Source organism: Staurois parvus, unplaced genomic scaffold (assembly GCF_062004578.1).
Source record: "Staurois parvus isolate SC_StPar_1 unplaced genomic scaffold, SC_StPar_1.0 ptg000538l, whole genome shotgun sequence".
NCBI classification, from domain to species: Eukaryota; Metazoa; Chordata; class Amphibia; order Anura; family Ranidae; genus Staurois; species Staurois parvus.
In genome coordinates, this window is record NW_028318334.1 from 3291559 (window position 1) to 3316314 (window position 24756).

Consider the following 24756-nt stretch of genomic DNA (forward strand, 5'->3'; position numbering starts at 1 on the left):
TCACAGAGTCAGTCCAAGCTGGGGAAAGATCCTGACCATATGCTTGAGACTGGCATCTGGCTCAGGTTCTCAGCGAGCTGCTGAGAGCCTGAGTCTGCCACTCCCAGCCCCTCCACGGCCCGATAAGCGCTGGGGATGGAGTAGAGAACAGTGACTGACAACCACCACTCTCTCCTCAGAGCAGCATGGAAAACTGAGTGATCAACGGTGTTTGATCGCTCAGTTCTCAGCCTTAGAGCCGGCGGAGGACAGATGCTGCATCCACCTAGGTACCGTATGTATGTTTAAAAAAAAAACATATTTCTCTTACACTGCACTGGTCGCAGTATGTAAAACACTTTAGAAAAACTCGCCATGCTTTTTACTACATACTTCAGATTGTCTACTGTCCAAAAAGGAGACATTTGGGGGGATATCTGTACTGTCCTGACATTTTAGGACCTCAAGAGGTCCTCAATGAGATAGGCTGTCAGAACAACAGCATTGATCGATTGTTATATATATATATATATATATCTTCATACATACACACACACACACACACCATAGTTTGTAGCCGCTTTAGCTTTCACACAAACCAATAAGAATACACTTATTGGGATATACTGTATTTTCCAAAGAAGCATGCAGCAGAATACATTTTGTCCTAAATGCATGAAGAAATTTGTTTGGGTTTTTTATTCAAAATGTTCGGTCTTTTTTCTTTTAAATAATACAAAATAAAAAGCCCAGCTGTGATCAAATACCACCAAAAGAAAGATCTATTTGTTTGAAAAAAAAATTTATTTGCAGTATTGCATGACTGCGCATTTATCATTTAAAATAGTACCGTGCTGAATAAAAAATGGCCTGTTAATGAAGGGGGTAAAACCCTCTAGAGCTCAAGTGGTTAATAATGCCATACTAACAAAAAACAAAACAAAACAAAAAAAAACAAACCAAACACACTGCAGTGTGGTGTAATGCTAAATTGAAAAAAAAAAAGTGCAGGTACCATTTTTTTTTTTAATGTGTTGAAGCGTGCTACTGGCCCATTCAATATGAAAGGGCTGACTTAATGCTAAAGTCCAAGCAGTTAAAAAAAAATGCAGCTTGCGTTCTCCCTTCCTGCATTGCAAGGGTTAACCTTTTGCCGTCCAGCCACAGTGTTTTTACTGTGGCAGGGTGGCACCGCTGCGCAGAATCATGTTTTGAAAAGCCATTCTGCAAAACAGGTAGGGGGTACGCGCGAGGCGCGCGACCGCCCTACCCGCACCACTGATCGTGGCCGCGGGTGTCAATCACCGGGTTCCGGCCAGTCATTACCCAACGGGTCCCGGCGATTACCGGCAATCACTGACAGGGAGCACGGCTGCAGTGTTTACACTGCAGCTCTGCTCCCTGTCAGTTCCAAACACACTGATCCTGAGAAAGGAGTTTATCTCTCCGGATCAGTGTGTTCCTGTGAAGCACCCCCTCCGCCCCCTAGTAAAACACTCCCCTCACACAGTTAACCCTTTGATTGCCTAAAAAAAAGTTAACCCCTTCCTCCCCAGTGCCATTAGTACAGTGTCAGTGTTTTTTTTGCACTGATCACTGTATTGGTGTCACTGGGGATGTCAGTGACCCCAAGTCAGTCCCCCCCCCCAGTGTCAGAATGTCTGCCGCAGTCCCACCATAAGTAGCTAAACGCCGCCATAAGTCGCTGATTGCCGCCATTATTAGTTGAAAAAAAAATTAAAAATCCAGTATCTATACCGCCATTTGTAGACGCTATAACTTTCACATAAACCAATTAATTTACACGTATTGGGATTTTTTTTTAGCAAAGACATGTCGCAGAATACATTTTTGCCGAAATTTATGCCGAAATTAGTTTTTTAAATTCTTTTACTGGACATGTTTTATATCAAAAAGTCTAAAATATTGTTTTTTTTTTTCTCAAAATTGTCAGCCTTTTTTTTTTAATAGCGCAAAAAAAAAAAAAACGCACAGGTGATCAAATACCACCGAAAGAACGCTCAATTTGTGGGAAAAAAGGACGTAAATTTAATTTGGGTGCAGTGTTGCATGACCGCGCAATTGTCAGTTAAAGTAATGCATTGACGTAACACAAACAGCTTCTGTAACCGCTTCCTGCTCGCCCTATAGCAGAAATACTGCTACAGGGCGGCATGGGTGCATATATATACACACACCTGATTCGTGCTCCTGCGGTGTTCACGCCCCTACAAGATAGCGTCAGATTGCCCATCAGTACACCAGTCATCACATTTAACCCCTTGATTTCCAGGAACACGGTCATGCACAATAAACCTCCATTGCTAGTATAGTGTCTGAACGGATCAATATCTTTGACCAGATCCTCACTATACCAGCATTCACATTAGTATAGTGTCCCCAAAAACGTAGCGTTAGCGGGATCAGCCCCGGCACCTGCCAGCACCTGCATTTAGCCCCTACGCTTACCCCCCCCCTTCTCACCCAGAAAGTGCAGTGTCAGTAGGTCACTGTCACTTGATACATTGCACACAAAACCGCAGTGTTGGCAGAATCAGGCCTGATCTCTGTTAGCACTTGTCGGTAAATTTTGATGACTCTCATACGCAGCAGAGTGCCAGTACTAGTGCCACGCTACTTTTTGGTGAACTGGCGAGTACTAGTGACCTAGCACATCCTGGTCTTTCACATACCTCTTAGATTGTAAGCTCCCAGGATCAGGCCCTCCTAACCCTCTTGTATTGAACTGTATTGTTCTATATTGTCTCCCGTTATATTGTAGCTCTGAGCAAACTGTTGGCGCCATAAATCCTGTATAATAATAATACCAGCACTGCAGTATGACTTGGTGACGTGGTGAGTCCCATAAGTGCAGTACAAGCTGGTGCAGTGGCGAGCACAAGTATTGTCCCGCAACCACAAAGAATTCGCACACAGGCCTGTAGAGCCCCTAGTATCCTTCCGGATGTACTTGCAAATCCCGATTGACAGCCCACAAATTCTGCAGCACCTGTACTTCCCCCATTCACTGCCCAATCTGGAATTTAGGTGGAAATAGCAAATTTAACTCCTCCCCTTGATTTTTTAGCTGTTTTTCACGGAATATCTGTATGCATTGATTGTGGATCAAAGCAATTTATATGCACTACAATTTATCGCCGCCAACCCAAATTCAAACCTTGCCAGACCATTCTCATGGAAACTCATTACGGTTTTCGAATTTACTTTTTTTTTTTTGGGCCTAACCCTCAACATGGGCATTACTAAAAAAAATTAATTGCGGTTGTATTGGTCCACAGACCCAATTCTTCATATCCCGTGTTCTCTGCTGCCATGGCCAAGCATAGATATGAGAGTATAATATGTTTTATGCATTTCACCGACAATACACTCTGTCATCCTCAGGGTGACCCTGAATTTGACCGGCTCCACAAAATTCAGCCCCTCACAAATCACCTTAACCAAAAATTTGCAGATGTTTATACTCCCCAGCAAAACATCTGCGTTGATGAATCCCTGATTAATTTTTCTGGCCGCCTTGCATTCAAACAATTTCTCCCCAGCAAGCATGCCAGATATGGGGTCAAAATGTAGAAGACCTGTGAGAGGACAACAGGCTATACTTATAATTTTCGGATTTACGAGGGAAAAGAAAGTCACGTGGAGCCCCCTGGATGACCAGACTACATGGGGAGTAGTGGCAAGATAGTTTGGGACTTGGTGTCATCCCTTTTCCATATGGGGTACCACTTATACGTGGACAATTTTTATTCAAGCGTGCCACTATTTAAACATTTGTTCAATCTTGGAACTGGCGTATGTGTCAAAGTGTGACCTAATGTGTGCCCACCATTAGAAGTGGGTGGATGCAGGGCGGTATATTCTAATGGTGGGCATACCACACACTTTTTCTGGCAGAGATTTCTTCTCTTTTTTTCATTCAGTCCACAGGCTGCATACAAAAAAAAAAAAAGAACATAGCATATATAACCAAGGATCAGCGATGTACTGGTACATCACTGGACTTTGAATAGTTATACCAGGATGATGCCTACAGCTGCAGGCATCATCCTGGTATCATTTTTTTCAGCCGGCAATCAGCTTTCATGTAAAAGCAATCCTAGTGGCTAATCAACTGCAAGATTGGTTTTACAAGCAACGGGAGATGATGCCCCCCCCCCCTCCCCCGCTGCCTTCCACGGCCTTCTCGGGCAGTCCTGTGCCATCGGGGGAACCTGAGAATGTAGCCGGTGTTTCTGCCAGCTAACCATAGAGCTGATTGGAGACCAGAGTGGTGCCAATCATCTCTATAGTCTAGGAATCTAAGAAGCTACGAGCATTTTATCACTTCAGTTTCGCAGGATATAAACAGCGCCATTTGTAAATTAGGAAAGCATCTGATCACACCGATTTTGGTTTGATTAGATAATGTAAGGGCAGATGAGATATCTAGAGTCTGATAGACCCCAGATTTCTCAAAAAAGAATATATGTCAATGCCCATTGAAGTTGCAGGGGATATTTGCATTCCATGTGATAGCATTAAAAGTGATCAAATAAAAAAAAATTAAAGGGACAGTGTAAAAATCAAAAAAAAATCAAAATAACTTAAAATAAATAAGTAAAAAACTCGCCCCTCCCATGCACGCACACCTTTGTGCACAAGCCTTGACCCTGTGTCGGTATGTAAACAGCGGTTGCACCATGCATGTGAGGTATCGCCGTGAACGTCAGATCAAGGGCAGTAATTCTAACACTAGACCTCCTCTCTAAATCTAAAATGGTAGCTTTTAAAGCATTGCCTATGGATATTAAAAATGTATGCAGTTTGTCGCCATTGCACGGGGCATGCGTAGTTTTAAAGCATGTCATGTTTGGTATCTATTTACTCGACATACCATCATCTTTTATATCTTCCCAAATAATTGGCCAATATATTGTGTTTTTGTGCATTAAAAGTAAAAAAAGGTATTTTTTTAAAAAAAAAATTGCATTTGAAAAATCGTTGCGCGATTACTATGTGCCATAAAAAAATTGTAGTATCCACCATTTTATTCACTAGGGTGTCTGCTTTAAAAAAATATATAATGTTTTGGGGTTCAAATTAATTTTCTAGCAAAAAATACTGATTTTTTTCATGTGAACAAAAAGTGTCAGAAAAGGCTTGATCTTCAGGTGGTTAGAAGAGTGAATGATGTGTGGCATAAATTTCTAATGCTGGACATAAAATGACCTCTTTTTGGAAAGTAGACACCCCAAACTATTTGCTAAGAGGCATGTTGAATCAATAGAAGAATTAATTTTTTACCACAAGTTTATGGAAAATGACAAAAAAATATTTTTATTTTTTTTTACACAAAATTGTCACTTAAATGATTTACTGCTCACACATGCCATGGGTATATGTGGAATTACTCCCCAAAATACGTTCTGCTACTTTTCCCGAGTATGGGGGTCCCACATGTGAGACGTTTAGGCAGTCTAGCCAAGTACAGGACCCCAAAATCCAATAGGCATCTTCAGGCTTTTAAAGGGCTTTATTACCTCATTACACTTCCAGAATACCTATCACAGTTTCAGAGGCCCTGAAATGTCAGGGTAGCACCTAACCCCCCCAAATGACCCCTTTTTGGAAAGTAGACACCCCAAGAAATTTGATAAGAAGCCTGATAAGTATTTTGCAGATCTCATTTGTTACCACCAGATTTGGGAAAATGAAGAAAAAAAACCCAAAAACATTTTTTTTTATCTTTTTATATTTCAAAACCTTGTGAGAATAAATGAGATCTGCAAAATACTCACCATGCCTCTTTTTAAATTCCTTGGGGTGTCTACTTTCCAGAAAGGAGTCATTTGGGGTGGTTTAGTGCTATCCTGGCATTTTCAGGCTCCTGTATGTGGCTAGGCTCCCAAAAAGTCTCACATGTGGTATCCCCATACTCGGTAGAAGTGGCAGAATGTATTTTGGGGTGTAATTCCACATATACCCATGGCTTGTGCGAGAAATAAATAATTTAAATGACAACTTTGTGTAAAAAAAATGTTTTTGACATTTTCCAGAAGCTTGTGGAAAAAAACAAATCTTCCATGGACTCAATATGCCTCTCAACAGATAGCTTAGGGTGTCTACTTTTCGAAAAGGGGTCATTTGAGGGTGTTTGTACTATCCTGGTATTTTAGCACCTCAAGAAATGTGATGAGCAGTCAGAAAGTAAAACCTGTGTAAATTCCATTATCTATACCAGTGATGGCGAACCCGTGGCACGCCGAGCCTTATCTGTGGGCACGCCAGGAGAATAGCGTATTTTTCGCTCCATAAGACGCACTTTTTTTCCCCCAAAAAAGGGGGGGAAATGTCAGTGCGTCTTATGGAGCGAATATAGAGCGGCTGGTCCGGTATTTCCACCGCCGCCGTGTCAGAATACCGGGCCGGCCGCTCAGCTCTGCAGTGGGACCGTACCTGTCCCTCTATCCAGCGGCGCGCTGTCTTCCCGGCTTCTGTAGTGTGCGTGACAGCCGGGTCCCAAGTGCGCATGCGCAAGAAGCAGTGCTCTTTGTGAATGGTAAGGCGGTACCTGGGACACATGACAGATCCCAGAAGCCGCCGGACCAATCACAAAGCGCAGCGCTTCTCGCGCATGCGCACTGGGCATCCGGCTGTCCGACGAGCGGGAAGCCGGGAAGCCGGGAAGACAGCGCGCGGCTGGATAAAGGAACAGGTAAGATAAAAAAAAAACTCTGCGGAAGTAAGAGCGGGTACCTGTCAAATTCAGGTACCTGCTCCCCCTCCCTCCCCAAAGATCAGCAGTCATCTGTACTGTCCGCAGTCTCTGGTCATCCCTGTACTGTCTGCAGTCTCTGGTCATCCCTGTGCTGTCCGCAGTCTCTGGTCATCCCTGTGCTGTCCGCAGTCTCTGGTCATCCCTGTGCTTTCCGCAGTCTCTGGTCATCTCCTGTACTGTCCGCAGTCTCTGGTCATCCCTGTACTGTCCGCAGTCTCTGGTCATCCCTGTACTGTGTCCGCAGTCTCTGGTCATCCCTGTACTGTCCGCAGTCTCTGGTCATCCCTGTACTGTCCGCAATCTCTGGTCATCCCTGTACTGTCCGCAGTCTCTGGTCATCCCTGTACTGTGTCCGCAGTCTCTGGTCATCCCTGTACTGTGTCTGCAGTCTCTGGTCATCCCTGTACTGTGTCTGCAGTCTCTGGTCATCCCTGTACTGTCCGCAGTCTCTGGTCATCCCTGTACTGTGTCCGCAGTCTCTGGTCATCCCTGTACTGTGTCTGCAGTCTCTGGTCATCCCTGTACTGTGTCTGCAGTCTCTGGTCATCCCTGTACTGTCCGCAGTCTCTGGTCATCCCTGTACTGTGTCCGCAGTCTCTGGTCATCCCTGTACTGTGTCTGCAGTCTCTGGTCATCCCTGTACTGTGTCTGCAGTCTTTGGTCATCCCTGTACTGTGTCCGCAGTCTCTGGTCATCCCTGTACTGTCCGCAGTCTCTGGTCATCCCTGTACTGTTAATTAGTTTGCACTACTGTACGAGTTGTTTTTTCTAAACCAAAAGCTCGATATTCAGGTTTCATTGCAGTGTTGGCACTTTGAAAGAAATAAGTTGGTTTTGGGTTGCAGTTTGGGCACTCGGGCTCAAAAAGGTTCGCCATCACTGATCTATACCATAGTTTGTAGACGCTATAACTTTCCAAACAAAGAAATAAATATACACTTACTGGGATTTTTTTTTAACCAAAAACATGTAGCAGAATATATTTTGGCCTAAATTTATGACAAAATTTTTGTTTTTTTGAATATTTTTTTATGACCGAAATGAGAAAATATTGTTTTTTTCATAAAAATTTTTTATTCAAAATTTTTCTGTTTATAGCGCCAAAAATAAAAAGCACACAGGTGTTCAAATACCACCAAAAGAAAGCTCTACTTGTGTGAAAAAAAAGAACATAAGTTTCATTTATGTATTGAATGACCGCGCAACTGTCAGTTAAACTAGCGCAGCACTGTATAGCAAAAAAATGGCGTAAATTGCAGTATCTATACCATAGTTTGTAGACGCTATAACTTTCACAGAAAGCAATCAATATACACTTATTGGGATTTTTTTTACCAAAAACATGTAGCAGATTACATTTTGACCTAAATTTATAACTAACTTTGAGTTTACTATATAGTTTTTATAGCTGAAAGAAAAAAATCGTTTTTCTTCAAAATTTTTGGTCTTTTTTTGTTTATAGCGCGAAAAATAAAAAGCGCACAGGTGATCAAATAGCACCAAAAGAAAGCTCTATTTGTGTGAAAAAAAGGACGTAAATTTTATTTGGGTGCAGCATGACCGCGCAATTATCAGTTGAATTAGTGCAGCGCTAAGTAGCAAAAAGAGGCCTGGTCAGGAAGGGGGTAAATCCTCAGGAGGGCAAGTGGTGAATAGAGCATTTTGTCTAGGGGATAACGAATAAGGTGGAATACTTAAGCTGGTCATACAGTGATCAAAATTTTGGCCAGTGGCCTTCGATGGAAGTTATTTGTTTACCCCTTCCTACTGACCACCTCTTGGACCTTTAGGAGTTATAAGCTGAGAGGCAGAGGCAGGCATTCAGGTTATGTAACTGCTGTAATTGCCTGTCAAAGCGATCACATAATCGAAAAACTCCCAAACGCAAGTATGCATCAAGAGCTTACCAATTCCCACCCCCACACTTTCAGCATGGTAAGTTGTTCACAGAGGGGTGGCCTCTCTGTGTTAAGGCCCACCTGCCGAGCAGTCACATATATGCATACGGCCGGCGTGAAGAGGTTAATCAACATCTGTTGAAGGAACATGTTGGAAAAGAGAGCTGCAGCCACCGCTGTCTTAATACAATGTTCTGGTGGGAGGGAGTCATTTACCTTGTTTGTGTGAATGGAGGAATCTGTACTTTTTTAGTTTAGCCCGCTGGCTGAATAAAAAAAACAAACTGGCAGTGTATGGCCAGCTTTACTCTGTTTCGCACTTTCCGGGCAGCCAATGCTCTCTGATGCTCATGTTATTTGGGCTGGACATTGAGGCCCTAGGTATAAGGAAGGACCTCTAGTAAGGGATGACATTGGATAGCTGTGTCTGGTGGAGTGATGACGAGAAGCCACTTCAATAGATCAATTGTAGGGTGGGAAGTGAAGAATAAAGTATTTTACCTTCTTCATTACCCTCTAGACCAGCGGTCACTAAATGGCGGCCTGAGAACGCCCTGAGCAGGAAGTCTGATGGTGGCACCCAATGTAATAAATTACTGTGGTGGGGTAACCTGATGTAAGGGGGGAACAATAATGGGGACATTTATTTTTGGACCTTGGCCAAAAGAAGATTTTAGTGACCGGACCTCAATAATTCAATACCCTTGCTCTAGACAAAATGAGCTATAAAAGCTAAATGACTATAAATACTTTAAGATAAATATTTCAGGATTTGAAGACAGCTCTTCATATGTGATACATTGAATTCATCTAGATATGATGTTGTATAGCTATAAAAATACAGAGTTAGTCAAATATTAATCACATTGCAACAGACATGGCTGTGTCATGGGTCCTCCTTATTCCTTCTATTCTGTGTCAACAAAGGGTGGAGTGTACGTGGCAAATATAACCTCATTATTTCCCAGTGACATCAGTATGGCAAAAGGATCTGAGTAGATCCTGCTCTGAATTAACGATTTCACTTCCATTACCTGTATGCTTTCATGCATGGATAAGCGTGTGCCTATCAAAGCAGGCTTTGTAAATAATTTAGCACAGTTAAAGCAAGGTGAAAAAAAAATTAAAGGAGAACTTCAGTCTAATTGCAAAGGACATGCCATGAGAGCGATATATGTAAATTGCAAACCCTCCATCTGAAAATGCTGATTGTCATGCTAAAGCTAATGCTTTACTTTTAGTACCCTGATTTCCTAATCTGGAAAATTTTAGATAAGGGATTTTGATTTTCATTTACTGAATTTTTGATTTTGTTTGGTGATTCTTTAGTATTAAAGCCAGGTACTTAGCATAACCAGCCTCCATCATAACTAGGGTATTGAAACCACTAAGGCTGGCTTTACACGTCTGCATTGCAGCAATATGTGTTTTGGTGTGGTGCTTAGAAAAAATGGTGTATGTCCAGTTTTGTGTGCATTGTGTGATCAAAATGAATGGTCCGTCTTCATGCAATGCATGTTAACTCCTTCATGACCAATTGTAAAACAAACTTTAAAGGATAAGTTAACTTTAAAAAAAAATAAACAAATGCCTATTTTTTGCAGGTAAAAAAGAAAATGTGCATTTATTATTTTTTTAATTTGAGCCAGGAAAGCAATGCTCTGGCGATCAGCTTAACATCGCCATTGTTGTTCATTCAGAACTACAAGCCAACAGTCGCAAAGGCTGTTGGGAATTGTAGTTTTATTTGTTCACAAAACTATACCTGAATTACACAGCCGGGCTGTTTTATAAGGACAGGTAGTACAAGGAACTTCTCCCCATACTGCTGTCACAGGGACAGGGAGGGGTAAATCGGGCAGCGGTAAAAAAAACATGTAACATGTTCCCAAAGGTGAACTTATCCATTAAAGTCCAGATCCAATTTTGCAACTTTGACATGTGTTCGTATACCTGTACCTATGATTGCTACTACTTAGTGTATCTAGGTAGATTATACTTTGTTTTTTTTTCAGGACAGACTGGGCTTTCATTTGGTGGGAAATGTTAATTAATAGATTTCTCCTGATTTTTATTATGAAAGGAAAACTGGCCTAAAATAGTAAAAAATAATTTTTAAACTTTTTTAAACTTTAGCTTCATGTTTTTATTCCATTAACATGACCCACCACCAAAAAATCTGCAAAATACATTCTCCAACTACTGATGATCAGGGCAAAAGCACATATACAGGGGTTAGACAAAAAATGGAAACACTACATGATTTTCAGGTGTGAAAGTGATGACATGTTTCGCGTTGAAAGAGGAAGTGATGTAAAATTAGTCTGCTTCCGCTGTGTAATGAGACACCTAGCTAATAGGAGGGAAGCCTCACTTTCATCACTCACTGCGTGCGCTGCTAGTAGTACGAAGTCATGTCAGAGCTTACTGAGCCTCAAAGAGGGCAAATTGTTGGTGCTTGCTTAGCTGGTGCCTCTTGGACTGCAGTTACCAATTTATTTGCCATGTTGCAGGGTACAGTACCAAAGGTAATGACGGCTTATACAGTTTCTGGGACAACGTCATCTGAGCATAAGTGAGGTCAGGATTGTGACCCGGCATAAGAAAACACTTCTGCAAAAGTGACTGCAGAGCTCAGTCTCAGTCTTCATGGGATTGAAACTGACACTAACTGATATTTACACTGCCACTAACTGACATTAACTGTACAATTTCACTAACTAATATTTACACTGACACTGCCACTAACGTTGACCCCTACTGTCAAACGTCTGTGGTAGTGAGCCCTTTTAAATCTCCAATCCAGGGGGATCCCCAGGGCATGGAGTTTAAGCACAGCCTGCTTCTTCGCCAGAGCCCCTGATGGTGGGGATGGACTTGCAGCAAGCTGGAACCAGGTCTTGGCCCGCAGGTACGCCCAGCTGAGGATGCACAGACCATTCGCATGTGCAAAGTGCAACCATCATGAGACAAAAGGAAACCTGGGAGACTAGCCGAGGTCAGGACGGGTAGCAAAAAAGAACAGACTGTAAACGAAGCCAGGGGCAGGACATAGGTAGTCAGGCACAGTATACACAAGCAACTATGACCTCCAACTCAGAGAACTGTTCCGTTGCTCAGGCAATGTGGGCTAGACTGAGCATGTCCTATGTAGGCACGAAAACTAGGAAGCGGGCTAGGAAGTGATGGAAGGGAAGGAAATAAAACCCACATGTGAGCACAGCCAAACCACACATGTGAAAGTAATCAGGGCAGGAAAAGCACTGCAGCAAGGCAAGGATAAACTGCAGGCTATCTTGTGACACCTACACTGTCACCTTCACTCGCTAAAGCACTGAATTAGTTAACTTCTTGGCGCTGAGCGTATGCAAAATGTGCGGCCTCCTAGTGGTGGGGCCTTGGCACCGGGTGGGCCGCATATTTGTGTACCCAATGTAAACAAAAGATGTGCCGAGAGAGCGCACCCTGTGTGCTCCCGGCACATTGACTGACGCCTCACGGAAAGGTCCTGATCGCTACTTGCAGTTGAGAGCTTCCCAATGATGTGACTGCTGTGACAGCCAATCACGGTAGTCACATGATCTTAAACCTTCCCCACCTCCTGGCATCACAAACCCCTGAAAGGGCCCCTTAAAGTCAGTAGATTTTTTCTTGTACAGATCTCTCCTCCAGCTACATTGTATCTTTTCCTCCTCACCAGCAGAGAATTTGTTGTTTCTCTTCACAGAGGAGAGACAAAACAGTGAAGGGCTAAAGAGTAAATGATCACACAAATAGCCAATCAGAGGCTATAACAACAATCATGTGATTGGGAGTGGATTCTCCTGGATCCCAATGGCTGGTAGAATAGCCTGTCACCAACAGCCCAGTCTCAGTGCTGGGAGCATGTGATCGAGTGTGTTTCCAGCACAGAGGGGCACATACATATGATGCCTAGGATTAAAGCCCACTTTTATGTGTTACATGGTCTTAAAAGGATTATGGAGTGAAATACTGGAAATGGTCATCACACGTCAACATAGGGGAGAGGTATGAACACTCCTGTCTATTTTTTTTTACAATGGAAGAGCAGCTAATATACCATTTATGAAATTAAAGTCAGAGATTAAAAATTATGAACAGGCAGCTCTTTATTGCAAAAGAATCATACAGTATCTCTTCTGCAATACAATAACAATACCTTCCATGCATAGCTCAGTTCACATATTTCCAGCACAGTGGCAGTGTGGCGAGATGAATGCACACGTGGGAGTGACGTCATCCCGCGGGTGGCCAATCAAGATGGCCTAAGATTGGTACCTGAAAGAAGCCTGCGATAAGATGCCAGCACTGGCGAGATCTCATGGGTGCCATGCCATTAGAGTGGAGGTGAATAATCCTGACTTAGTTCCATTTTAAAAGAATAATGGAAACCACAGGGTTAGTAACCAGGAGAACTATTAAAAAGCTGCCAATAGCAAAAAATGAACACTGCGCTGAAAGCTATTTTTAGTTTTTGATGGTATAGGAGAGGATTAGAACCCTTGGCTGGTTTTCATTACTCTGTGTCCCCCAGGCGAGTCACCTTCTCTAATTGTTGTGAATCACAATAGTCTAAGGTCTTGGTGCCCAAGCAATGCCTGGGAGGTAGCATGCAGCCCTTTGGAACTTTTTGTGCAACCGTCAGGGTCCCTAGGCTCCAACAACTTCTACAGCATGTGTGTAGTCCCTGACAATCTCATTTAGAGTACTCACAGTCTCTGACCATGTCCTGTAGCATGTCCGCAGTCTCTGACCATGTCTTGCCCATAGCCTTTGACCATATCCTGTTGTGGTTCTGGCATAGAATATTCCCTGAGTATTATGTATGGCCCTTGATGATGTCAGGGGCCACACCTGAGGCCTCCCCTTTCCCATATCAAGAAGGTTGACCGCCACTGGTCTATAAGCAAGGTCAGCATGTTTAGGCAATTCACCTGCCAGGATTAAGTAATGTACAATATGGCATATACAGCACAGTGATAAAGACTGACCAGGAAATCTAGTGTCCTGCAGTGCGATCAGTTTCATTTTGATTCATTTTTAGGATGAAAATGTAATGTTCAGAGATTCGAATGCATCAGAATCTCCGAAAGGACACAGAAACGAATGCAAACAAATCCGAAAAAAGCTTATAACAAAATTAATGAATGCACTTGTTTTATTTGGATGACCTCACATAATGTGAAAGTAGTTCAGGCCCATGGGGAAAATCATTCAATTTTTGAATTCGTTTGATAATTCGGGGAACGAAAGGGTCAAAATTTCGTTCCATTCGTTAGTCGGATGCACACGACGCCAATCAATATTGTCCAGTCAGCTCATGCAATTTTTCTTGGTGGGCTGGACTATCATCCAAATATAAAAAAATCCTTCTGCTTCAAGTCTGTGCAATTCAAGAATATATATCGAATATATAGCAATTTTCCAGAAAAACTGCAACATTTTTCAAATCCACCTGGACCAATGAACATATGAAATGGATGCCAAAGATACGGAAAAAAAAATTACGAAAACACAACAAATATGGCTAATTTAAATGCATCCAAAACAAAAGGAAAATTTCCAACATGTGCACATGTCTATCCAGTGATCTTCTGTAAGCAATCGCATGCTGTGTCCCTGGATGCTGGAGCCATCAGAAGCCACATGTCTTTTCCGCTTCCTAACAGTCGGTTCCCTGATGATGCTCCACAGTGCGTTACACCGTGTGTTGCATATTGCCCTGAAGCCACCTGGAATGCATCATGCAGGTATTCCATGGGGGTTGGGGTACATCATTTTTGTCTAGGCGAGAAAGTCAAAAGCATAGAATGTGATTTCCTGAAGGGGGGGTGAGGTTTAAAATTAATTAAAGAAGTAAATGGGAGCAAAAGTCTGCTTTAAAGTGGTATTAAACCCAAAAGCAAGCATTTATTATATTTCAGCATACAAATTCTTAGAAATGATGAATACATTCATTTTTTTTTTTAGGCTTTATTTTTTAAATTTTTACCTGGTGATCCAGCCAGAAAGTCTGTTGTTTTTCAAAAGAACAAGCTCTCCAACAACATGTATCATGTACAAAGATGAGACAAACCATTTAACACTGAAAGGAGTGCCTCCAATGATCAACTTTTATTTATGTAAAACCTTTATCCCAAAAGGAAAAAAAACTGTTTGCAGTAAATGCTTATAAAGTATTAGATGGAGTTTGCTTTCAATTTGTTAGTGTATTTAAATCTGCTAGTCCATACAACATTCCCCTCCCCCCAGACTGACAATGCTGCTGTTCATAGGTGTCCCATGTTCCTTCATCTATAGTGTAGGCACTGGAAAACAGAGGGGAAAAAAGACTAAAAAAAAAAGAAAACTAATGCAGCCACCGCACGTAATGATTGGTAAGGTGCAATATATTAAAAAAATTTTTTTTTTGGGGGGGGGGGTTTAATACTGCTTTAATTTGAAAAAGAGCTCAAATGGTACAGTTCCACACACATGGTAGGAATCATCCCCAAAATATGAAAATAATTCCAAATAATTTGGCAACAGTTCAGACTTGTGGCAAGTAACATAGTTATTATTATTATTATACAGGATTTATATAGCGCCAACAGTTTGCTCAGCGCTTTACAAAATAACGGGAGACAATACAGTTCAATACAAGAGAGATAGGAGGTCCCTGTTCCTTGGAGCTTACAATCTAAGAGTTGATTGTCCCAATGTCAGGGGCTAAGGAGGGGGTGCTCTGTCTGTAATCTTATTCTTTTAGGATTCCTGTGTTTCATGGCGTTAAGGCCCAACCACGCACATCTCTCAGCAAATGTGGACACCCAAGCATAGTTTATACATACCAGTGGGTTGAATGAAAAAGAAAAAGAACTCTCACATCCCTGTATCCACATAAATGATGTGTGATGCAGGAATCTCCCCCGGTGCTCTATTGTATTCTGATAGGGGGACTTTTCTCTTTTGCCAGAATACACAGATCAGCACTGCAGCCATTGGCTGCAAGTGGCTGGACAAATGCTGCTTTTGATTACTGTTGAACAAACAGGGGGCACACATACCGAAATTCAGCTGGTTCCTTCTGTACTCTCTAGGAGCAGGACTTCCACGCCAGGTGGATTGGCCAAACCCAAGAGGACAGTAACTTCTTGCTACATATTGGTGAGGGGGCAAAAACTGTTGCATTAATGCAAATGACAGATTTCATCATATATGTAATTTTAATTTAGTTACACTTTGACCCTGCCCATAGACCTACAAGGACAGTTAGATTTGCATTCATAATCAAACAACAAGACTTTGTGTCAGGTGCAAATACATGTTGGCTCAGCTAAAAGCAGTTCTCATTTCTGTTGAAAGGCAAAGAGATAGAAAACACTGGCAGATGCTGCCACCTCCATTTATCTCATATTAGCCGTCCAGGCAGCTTTTCATTTACCTGATTGATGGTCCCTGTAGACAGCATTCATCCAGTAATGTCAAGGGCCTCCTATAGCTTTGATGGCATTGCTTTGTTAGACAAATATCATGACAAATCTGCAGACACCTTACATTTAGAAAGATGAAAATTACTGTCAGGTGAGATATTGATCCCAGTAGAGGGATTCCACATGCACCCTGGTTTTTTTAATGGTTAATCTGAAACCCAGGTCAGTAAAAGTCTGTTTGGAAACAGATATTCAGCCTCTGTATTAAAGTGCAGTTCATGAAATAGATTCTCTTCTGATGAGTCAGACGTATTTCATGGGAAAGTCTGTTTATTTACTCTGTGATGCTATTTCCGCTTAAATGAGGTAGTGAATCAGCACGATTTGTGACTACATCTAATTATCCTCTAATTTGCTGTTCGGCTGTACAGAATACAGAAACTTCTGCTAAAATATAAACTGCTTCAGCTGGAGGAGAAGCTGGAACTGTGAGTTCAATGCAAGTCCTCCAAAGCTGCATGTTCCCGTATAACTGGTGCCAACGTGGCAGCATACCGACTACCATGTATATGCTGCCATGGATTGGTGCCAGGAAAGGAAAATTAACCACTTGCCCTCCAGAGGATTTCCCCCCTTCCTGACCAGGCCGTTTTTTGCAATACAGAGCTACGTTATTTTAACTGACAATTGCGCAGTCATGCAACGCTGCACCCAGATTTAATTTTAAGTCCTTTTATCCCCACAAGTAGAGCTTTCTTTCGGTGGTATTTGATCAGCTGTGCATTTTTTATTTTTGTGCGCTATAGACAAAGAAACACCGACAATTTTGAGAAGAAAAACAATATTTTTGACTTTTTGCTATTAAACATGTCCAGTAAAATTTAAAAATCAAATTTCATCATAAATTTAGGCCAAAATGTATTCTGCTACGTCTTTTCTGAAAAAAAAAAAATCCCAATACGTGTAAATTAATTGGTTTACGTGAAAGTTATAGCAGGTGTTAAAATTTCGAATCCAGACCTACTAGCCAGGCACGAACCTTACTCGTGTCCCCCAAGGCAGTGGAGAGCGGGCCTCGTATCCCCCAGGGCGGTGGAGAGCGGGCCTCATGTCCTCCAAGGTGGTGGAGAGCGGGCCTCGTGTCCCCCAAGGCGGTGGAGAGCGGGCCTCGTGTCCCCCAAGGTGGTGGAGAGCGGGCCTCGTGTCCCCCAAGGCAGTGGAGAGCGGGCCTCGTATCCCCCAGGGCGGTGGAGAGTGGGCCTCATGTCCTCCAAGGTGGTGGAGAGCGGGCCTCGTGTCCCCCAAGGCGGTGGAGAGTGGGCCTCATGTCCTCCAAGGTGGTGGAGAGCGGGCCTCGTGTCCCTCACGGCGGTGGAGAGCGGGCCTCCTCTCAGCATAGGAGAGCGGACCTCTTCTGCTCGTGTCCCCTCAGCGGTGCTGCCACTGTAATGGCGATGCCGCGGAAACCAGAAGTTGTAAACCGGAACTCGGCTTCACAATGAGGCTTGGAATACATGTGCAGTGACTCCATGCGTCTTCATCTGTACTCGCAGCTCAAAGCCGCTCACCACAGAGGAATTTCTCCTCGCATTTGGCGAGCGGCTTTTTCAAGCCCTGAGTTATAGCGTTTTCAAATGGCGGTATAGATATTGTTTTTTTTTGTTTTTTTTTTTTACTAGTATTGGTGGTGATCAGCAACTTATAGCGGGACTGCAGTGGGCATTCTGACACTGGGGGGAACTGATTTGGTGTCACTAACATCCCCAGTGACACCAATACAGTGATCAGTGCTAATAAAAAGCACTGACACTGTACTAATGGCACTAGGCAGGAAGGGGTTAACATGTGTGGGGATCAAAAGGTTAACTGTGTGCTGTTTTACTACGTGGGCTGTGTGTGTGCTTCACTGCAAGCACACTGCTTTGTATGGCTGTGCTATGCTGAGCCATACCAAGCAGTGTACAGGAGCTGACAGGGGAGAGATCTGTGTTGTTTATACACAGGTCTCTCCCCCATCAGAGATACTCGGCAATCACTAGCTACAGGGAAATGCAAAATCACGTATATGCATTTTTTTTTGTTTTAGATAGAGTGGGGAGGAGCTAGACCCCCTGTCAGTTTTTATTGCTGTCTGTGCTCCTGTTAAGGAGATTCATCCTCTTTGTCCTTTTTACCATTATCATCGAAAGTGAAAGTAAAAGAAATCCCAAATTTTGGGCTGTCCCCAGAAAAGTAATAGGAGGGGAAAACTTCCACAGTGGACACTAATTCTACTGACATGGTGGACCCAAGGGATTCCTTTAATTATAGGGATTTCTTCTCATTTCCTGTTTTAACTATAGGACAGGAAGTGAAGGTAACTCTCCGTAATGGGACATGGATGGCAAAAAAAATCTTACAGGTGTTATAACTCTTCCTTACTCTATCAAAAATGAAAAAAAAAAAAAGGTTTTGCCTATAGTTCTATTTTAGGAACAAATATACCTTGGAATTACATTTATCAAGTCATCGAATGTAAAAAAGAAAATTTGCATGAATGTTTGTAGGAATATTTATATGAACGCTCATTTGAAAATCTATTAGCGTGTGGCCAGCTACACATTTGCCATACCTACCAATTTCAAACTTTAGAAATAAGGCCATGATGGGGAAGATGACATGCAGTGTACGCTCCATCTGCAGTTGGGCCTGGCTACAGTGTGCTGAAGGCTACTTGCTATACATTCTGCACTCATATGCCGCAGTCTTTTACTCACAAAATACTCCTTGGGCCACATACTCACTGGACAGTTAGCTCCAATGTATGCGATCCCAGCATTTTGGCGTGGCACAGGCCTGGACTAAAAGTGCCTGTGCTGTGTGCTGTCAGTCAACAGCCAAGCGGACCGGATGGGAAATTTGTCTCTGTGTTACTCATCAGGCTCTGCCCACCCCTAGTAAAAAATTCCATAACCATGGTCTATCAATGTGGCAGAGTGGCCTGGAAGGAAGGGAGGGTATTGAGGAAGAGGTGTCCAGTGTGGACACTCCAACTTCAGTGACAGATTCATGTGGCCAGCACAGTGGCTAAATGGTTAGCACTTCCACCTGGAAGTACTAGGGTCGCTGGTTTGAATCCCAACCACGACACCTCCTGCCTGGAGTTTGCATGGTTTGCGTGGGTTTCTTCTGGGTACTCTCTTTTCCTTACACACTCCAAAGACATGCTGGTAGGCTAATTGGTTCCTGTCTAAATTGTCCCTAGCATGTGTATGAATGTGAGTTAGGGACCTTAGATTGTACACCCCTTGAGGGTTAGGGACTGATATAAATGTACAATATATATGTAAAGCGCTTCGTAAATTGCCGGTGCTCTATAAGTACCTGAAATAAATAAATAAATGTACCTGTCTCTTACACGAACATGAATCTGCAAACACTGACAATTTCATTTTGGCTGCTGACGGAATTTTTAAAGGGTGTCTAACACACTTTAAAAATTCTACCCATGAAGAGCAGGGCTGAGGACTATGTAGCCTATAACATAACATATGAATTGCAGGGTCAGGACCAGGGGCGGACTGACCATTTGGAAACTCGGACACTGCCCGAGGGCCCGGGGTCAGTATGGGGCCCCATGAGATGCCCCTGGTACCTTTTTCATAGGCTTTTTTGAGTTTGAGCAAGGACACAGGGGCCCCATGATCCCCTATTGCCCGGGGGCCCCATGAGTTGTCAGTCCGCCCCTGGTCAGGACTATGTAAACTACAACTCAACAAAACTGCAGGAACCCAGACTGTACAACACGGTGTTCTTAAATTGCTGGTCAGTGGCAATAAAAATATTCTCTGTATCATTGTTGCCTAGGGTCAATACATCAGTGCCAAAATGATGCACCTACTGCTGGGCAGGAGATCACTCCACCTGACATACAGTAACATGCACAGATGGGAGCGGAGCACTGGAACAAGGGTTAATGTTTAACTCCCAGGACAGTCCCACAGAATCCAAGACAGTTGGAAGGGTATGCATTCACAACCCATTCACAGAATAATCATTCTAAAAAAGAACCTATAAAGATTGCAGAATTATGGAAGCATGTATTCAGTGGTCTTATGTGTCTGTGATTATGGTGGAAGGAGGGGAGTACTGAGGTGCCAGCCTGTTACCAGGGAAAAAAAACTGATCAGCTGGGAAAATCCATCTCAGCTGAACAACGTTCCCATGAGAAGTCACAAAACTTTGCTTAAAGGATAAGTTCACCTTTCCGGGTAGAATTTCACTTTTCATAATTAATAGAAGCTTTTTCCAATGCCACTTCTGGCCCAGCCATCCCAATGTGCTTTTCTCTCACTTGCCTTACCCACAGGAGGTTTAACCCCTTTGCACCGGCGCCTCCCAACCCTTTAAGAGTTTCAGAAGTCAAGAGGCGGGGTGGGGTTTTAGGGTCATGTGACCGCCGTGATTCGACGTCACGGCAGTCACATGATTGGAAAAGGTCCCGATCGCAAGGGGAGATCAGGACCTTTCCATGAGTCAAGGACATATGTGCTGGGAGCGCGCAGGGCGTACGCTCTCAGCACAAATGTATTTTCTAATGGCACGCAAACATGCGGCCACTCGGCGTCAAGGCCCAGATACCGAGAGTCCGCATATTTGCGTGTGCTCGGTGTCTAGGGGTTAAAATCTTGTCAGTTGATTTGAATTATTGAAATGATTTTCAAATTCCATCACTTCCTGTAGGCCATCTCCCAGAAGCCTTCACTTCACTGTTGCATCACAGAATAGGGTGTGATAGGGTGTGTTCACCACTCTGGACCACACCTCACTCATTACAGACCACACCTCCCTCATTACAGACCACACCTCCCTCATTACAATACTACCTTCCACCCACTTTCTATACAATCTGATTGTACAATCTCCTTTAGATCTCCCATCAGCTATTTAGTACAATGGCCTGTCTGATTTTATACAGATTGAATGGATTGTTCAGGTGTATCCTCCTGGTCCATAGTTCTGGAAAATCTAAAAAGGAAATTGTACAATCAGATTGCATAGTGTATGGTCATCTTTATACAAGTACATAGGAGGGAGTGGATGGAGACACTCAGTTGTCAGGCCCCGTTCACATCTTCATATAGCAAAAACTCACATCCCTGCATGCGTTTGTTTTGAGGGTTTTGGAGCTTTTTCACTCGCCATGCATGGGGCAGCTCATTCACTTGAACATGCAACAATCACCCTGAAGAAGCTCCAGAACGCTTTGGGGAGCGGAGCACGGTGCATTACCGCAGTTTTTGCTGCATTTGCCGCACTTGTGGTGCCTTTAACATGTAGTGCCAACACAAACACGATGCACATTTGTTGCGCGTTTCTCAAACAAATGGCAAATCACACATTTTCTGTGCAGTTAGCTATACCTAAATGCACCAATTTCACTTCCAGGTCCCATTGACACTTAGAGTAGTGGGAGCACATGCTTTTTGGCTTGCTTTTCCCATGACACATATAGGGCAGCCTGTTGATTTCAATGGGCTGTGCTACATGTGGCAAAGTAGCTCATAGGACATTTTAGCGTGATGTGGGCTGCACATTTTTACGTTTTGCTGCATTTGTCATTTGATTTTTCATGTGGCAAAATGTATGGTTGTCTCTGTGTTTGGTGTGCTGTTAACAGTTAATTGCATTGAAAGCGCAACTAGTTAATTTTAGGTGTATAAAAGATCTCTTCTAGATTTACCATACGATATCATAGGAGGATACATCATCTACCCAATTACTCTATATAAAATCAGGCAGGCTCTTGCACTACATAGTTGATGGTAGATCTAAAGGAGATTGTATAGTATATGGCTCGATCCACATAGGCTGTTATCTAATCGCTCAGCACATTCTGCTAAACTGTGGAAGTGGGTGGTAGAGATCTGCTGGAAGGCAGCCACAGGTGTGTGCTAATAAGGTCAGCTGAAGAAATCCTGTGTCTTACTGGTTTTTCTGTCCTAATGCAGGCCATAGATGGGTCGAAAATCGGCCGATTTGTCAGCCGAAAATAAAATCGGCCAATTTTCGGATCGTTAGTGGGCTAATTGTTCGGCCGTTTTTCGGTATTTTGGCAGATGTTTTTTATTGGTAAAGTTGGAAAGAAATCGGCTGATTTTGCCAATCGGCCGATTTTCGCAGCAATGATGCGCAAATCGGCCAATCTTTTTACAGATAAAAAAATCTGCACATGAGCAGTGACCTGCAAGAGGAAGACAAAAAGAAGAAGAGGATGAAGAAGAGGATGAAGAAGAAGAAGGACAAGAAGAAGAGGAAGAAGAAGAGGAAGAAGAGGAGGAAGAAGAATAGGAAGAAGAAGAGGATGAAGAAGAGGATGAAGAAGAAGAATAGGAAGAAGGATGAAGAAGAGGAGGATGAAGAAGAAGAGGATGAAGAAGAAGAAGAGGAAGAAGAAGAGGATGAAGAAGAGGATGAAAAAGAAGAAGAGGATGAAGAAGAAGAGGAGGAAGAAGAAGAGGATGAAGAAGAGGAAGAAGAGGAGAATGAAGAAGAGGATGAAGAAGAAGAGGACGAAGAAGAATAGAAAGAAGAAGAGGATGAAGAAGAAGAAGAGGATGAAGAAGAGGATGATGAAGAAGAAGAGGATGAAGAAGAGGATGAAGAATAAGAAGAAGAGGATGAAGAGGATGAAGAAGAAGAAGAGGATGAAGAAGAAGAGGAGGATGAAGAAGAAGAAGAGGAGGAAGAAGAGGAATAGGAAGAAGAAGAGGAATAGGAAGAAGAAAAGGATGAAGAAGAAGAAGAGGATGAAGAAGAGGATGATGAAGAGGATGATGAAGAAGAAGAGGATGAAGAAGAAGAAGAAGAAGAGGATGAAGAAGAGGAAGAAGAAGAGGATGATGAAGAAGAAGAGGATGAAGAAGAAGAAGAGGATGATGAAGAAGAAGAGGATGAAGAAGAGGATGAAGAGGAGGAAGAAGAAGAGGAGGAAGAAGAAGAATAGGAAGAAGAGGAGGATGAAGAAAAGGATGAAGAAGAAGAAGAGGATGAAGAAGAGGAAGAAGAAGAAGAAGAGGATGAAGAAGAGGAAGAGGAAGAAGAAGAGGAAGAAGAATAGGATGAAGAAGAAGAGGATGAAGAAGAGGAAGAGGAAAAAGAAGAAGAGGAGGAAGAAGAAGAAAAGGAATTCCAGTCCGGCAAAAAATGTCCCTGCAGAGAGCTCCGCTATTTCTTTGACAGTTCCTTGACATTTATAGCGGTTGCAACAATGTATCTATTTGTTTCCGAATAAAAACATCTGTATCCTAAATGGATACAAATACATTGTTGCAACCGCTATAAATGTCAAGGAACTGTCAAAGAAATAGCGGAGCTCTCTGCAGTGACACTTTTTGCCGGCTGTAGACGGGATGAAAATCGGCCAATTTTTTTTACCGTTGCTGGTAACGTTGGCCGCTTGAACGACTGATTTTTCATTTTTTTAAAGAAAAATCAGCCGATTTTCGACCCATCTATGGCCTGCATAAGGGCCGGTTCACACTATAGAATCTCAGTCTAGATGCGTTTTGGATGCGTTTTTGCATGCCCGTTTTTGACACATTCTGGCGCATGTTTAACGAGCTCCAGTGCATTTTTTATGCAGTCCAGTTAATTTTTTCCCCCTCTATTGTTCAATTTAAATAGGGACACGTGTGTTCCAGTGTGTTTTTGGAGCATTCCGATGCATTTTACCACGTTCCAGTACAGTTCTGTGCAGAAAAAAATGCAGCCTGTTCTACTTTTTTTTTCTGCAACCGGAACGCACTGGATCTGCAAGCACTGATATGAACTATGACATTGAAAACCATATAACCTACTTTCTGTGCATTTTGGATGCAAAAAAAAAAGCAACTGAAACGCATGTAGTGTGAACTGGCCCTTAATCTACATACCAGCAAGTGATGAAGCATTCTAAGAAATTCAGCAAGGGCTAAGGTAAGGCCCTGTTTTCAAAATCAAAGAGTGTTTTTATTTTTCTGCAAAAGAGCTTCATCAATGGTATATAGGTACATAGGGGAGCTGGAATTTAGGGGAAAAAAGGTGAACTTAGCCTCTAAGGCTCATAAAGGTGTTCCATACTGAAAACAAACAACCAGTTTGGCAAATGTTCTCCAATGTCTGTAGGCACATGTCCACTCTAGCAGTCAAGTTACTTTTCAAAGGAAAATTTGAGATTTGTGTTTAACTGCAGTTAGTTATCTGTGGACCTGCTGATTGTTTTAAGCTGCAGTTTTACAAAAAGATAACCTCTACCTCTGTATGTTTTCATGTTACTTGGCTACTTATCGGCCTACACAGAAGAGAGATCCTGGTGGCCTCGCTCGGGTGCGTTCGGACTGGGATCTAAACACTCCTGAGCTCATCCCTACTCTGGACCTGTTTCATTTAAAGAAAACCTATGAGTAGGCTTGATGAGTAGTTAATGATATCTGCCAAAACGTAGCTCCTACTGTTCCTGGCCAACAATTTCTAATTTTCCTATAAAATTTCAGAATGGCACCATTTGTCTTACTCTTGAGCCTTCATATTGGTCAATGAGGCTGTTCATCAGATCAAGGAACCAATAGGGAGACCTGATAAGATCTCCAAGTCTAGTCATCCTCATGATGTGCAGCGAAAAAAAAACAAAAACAAATGATTAAAC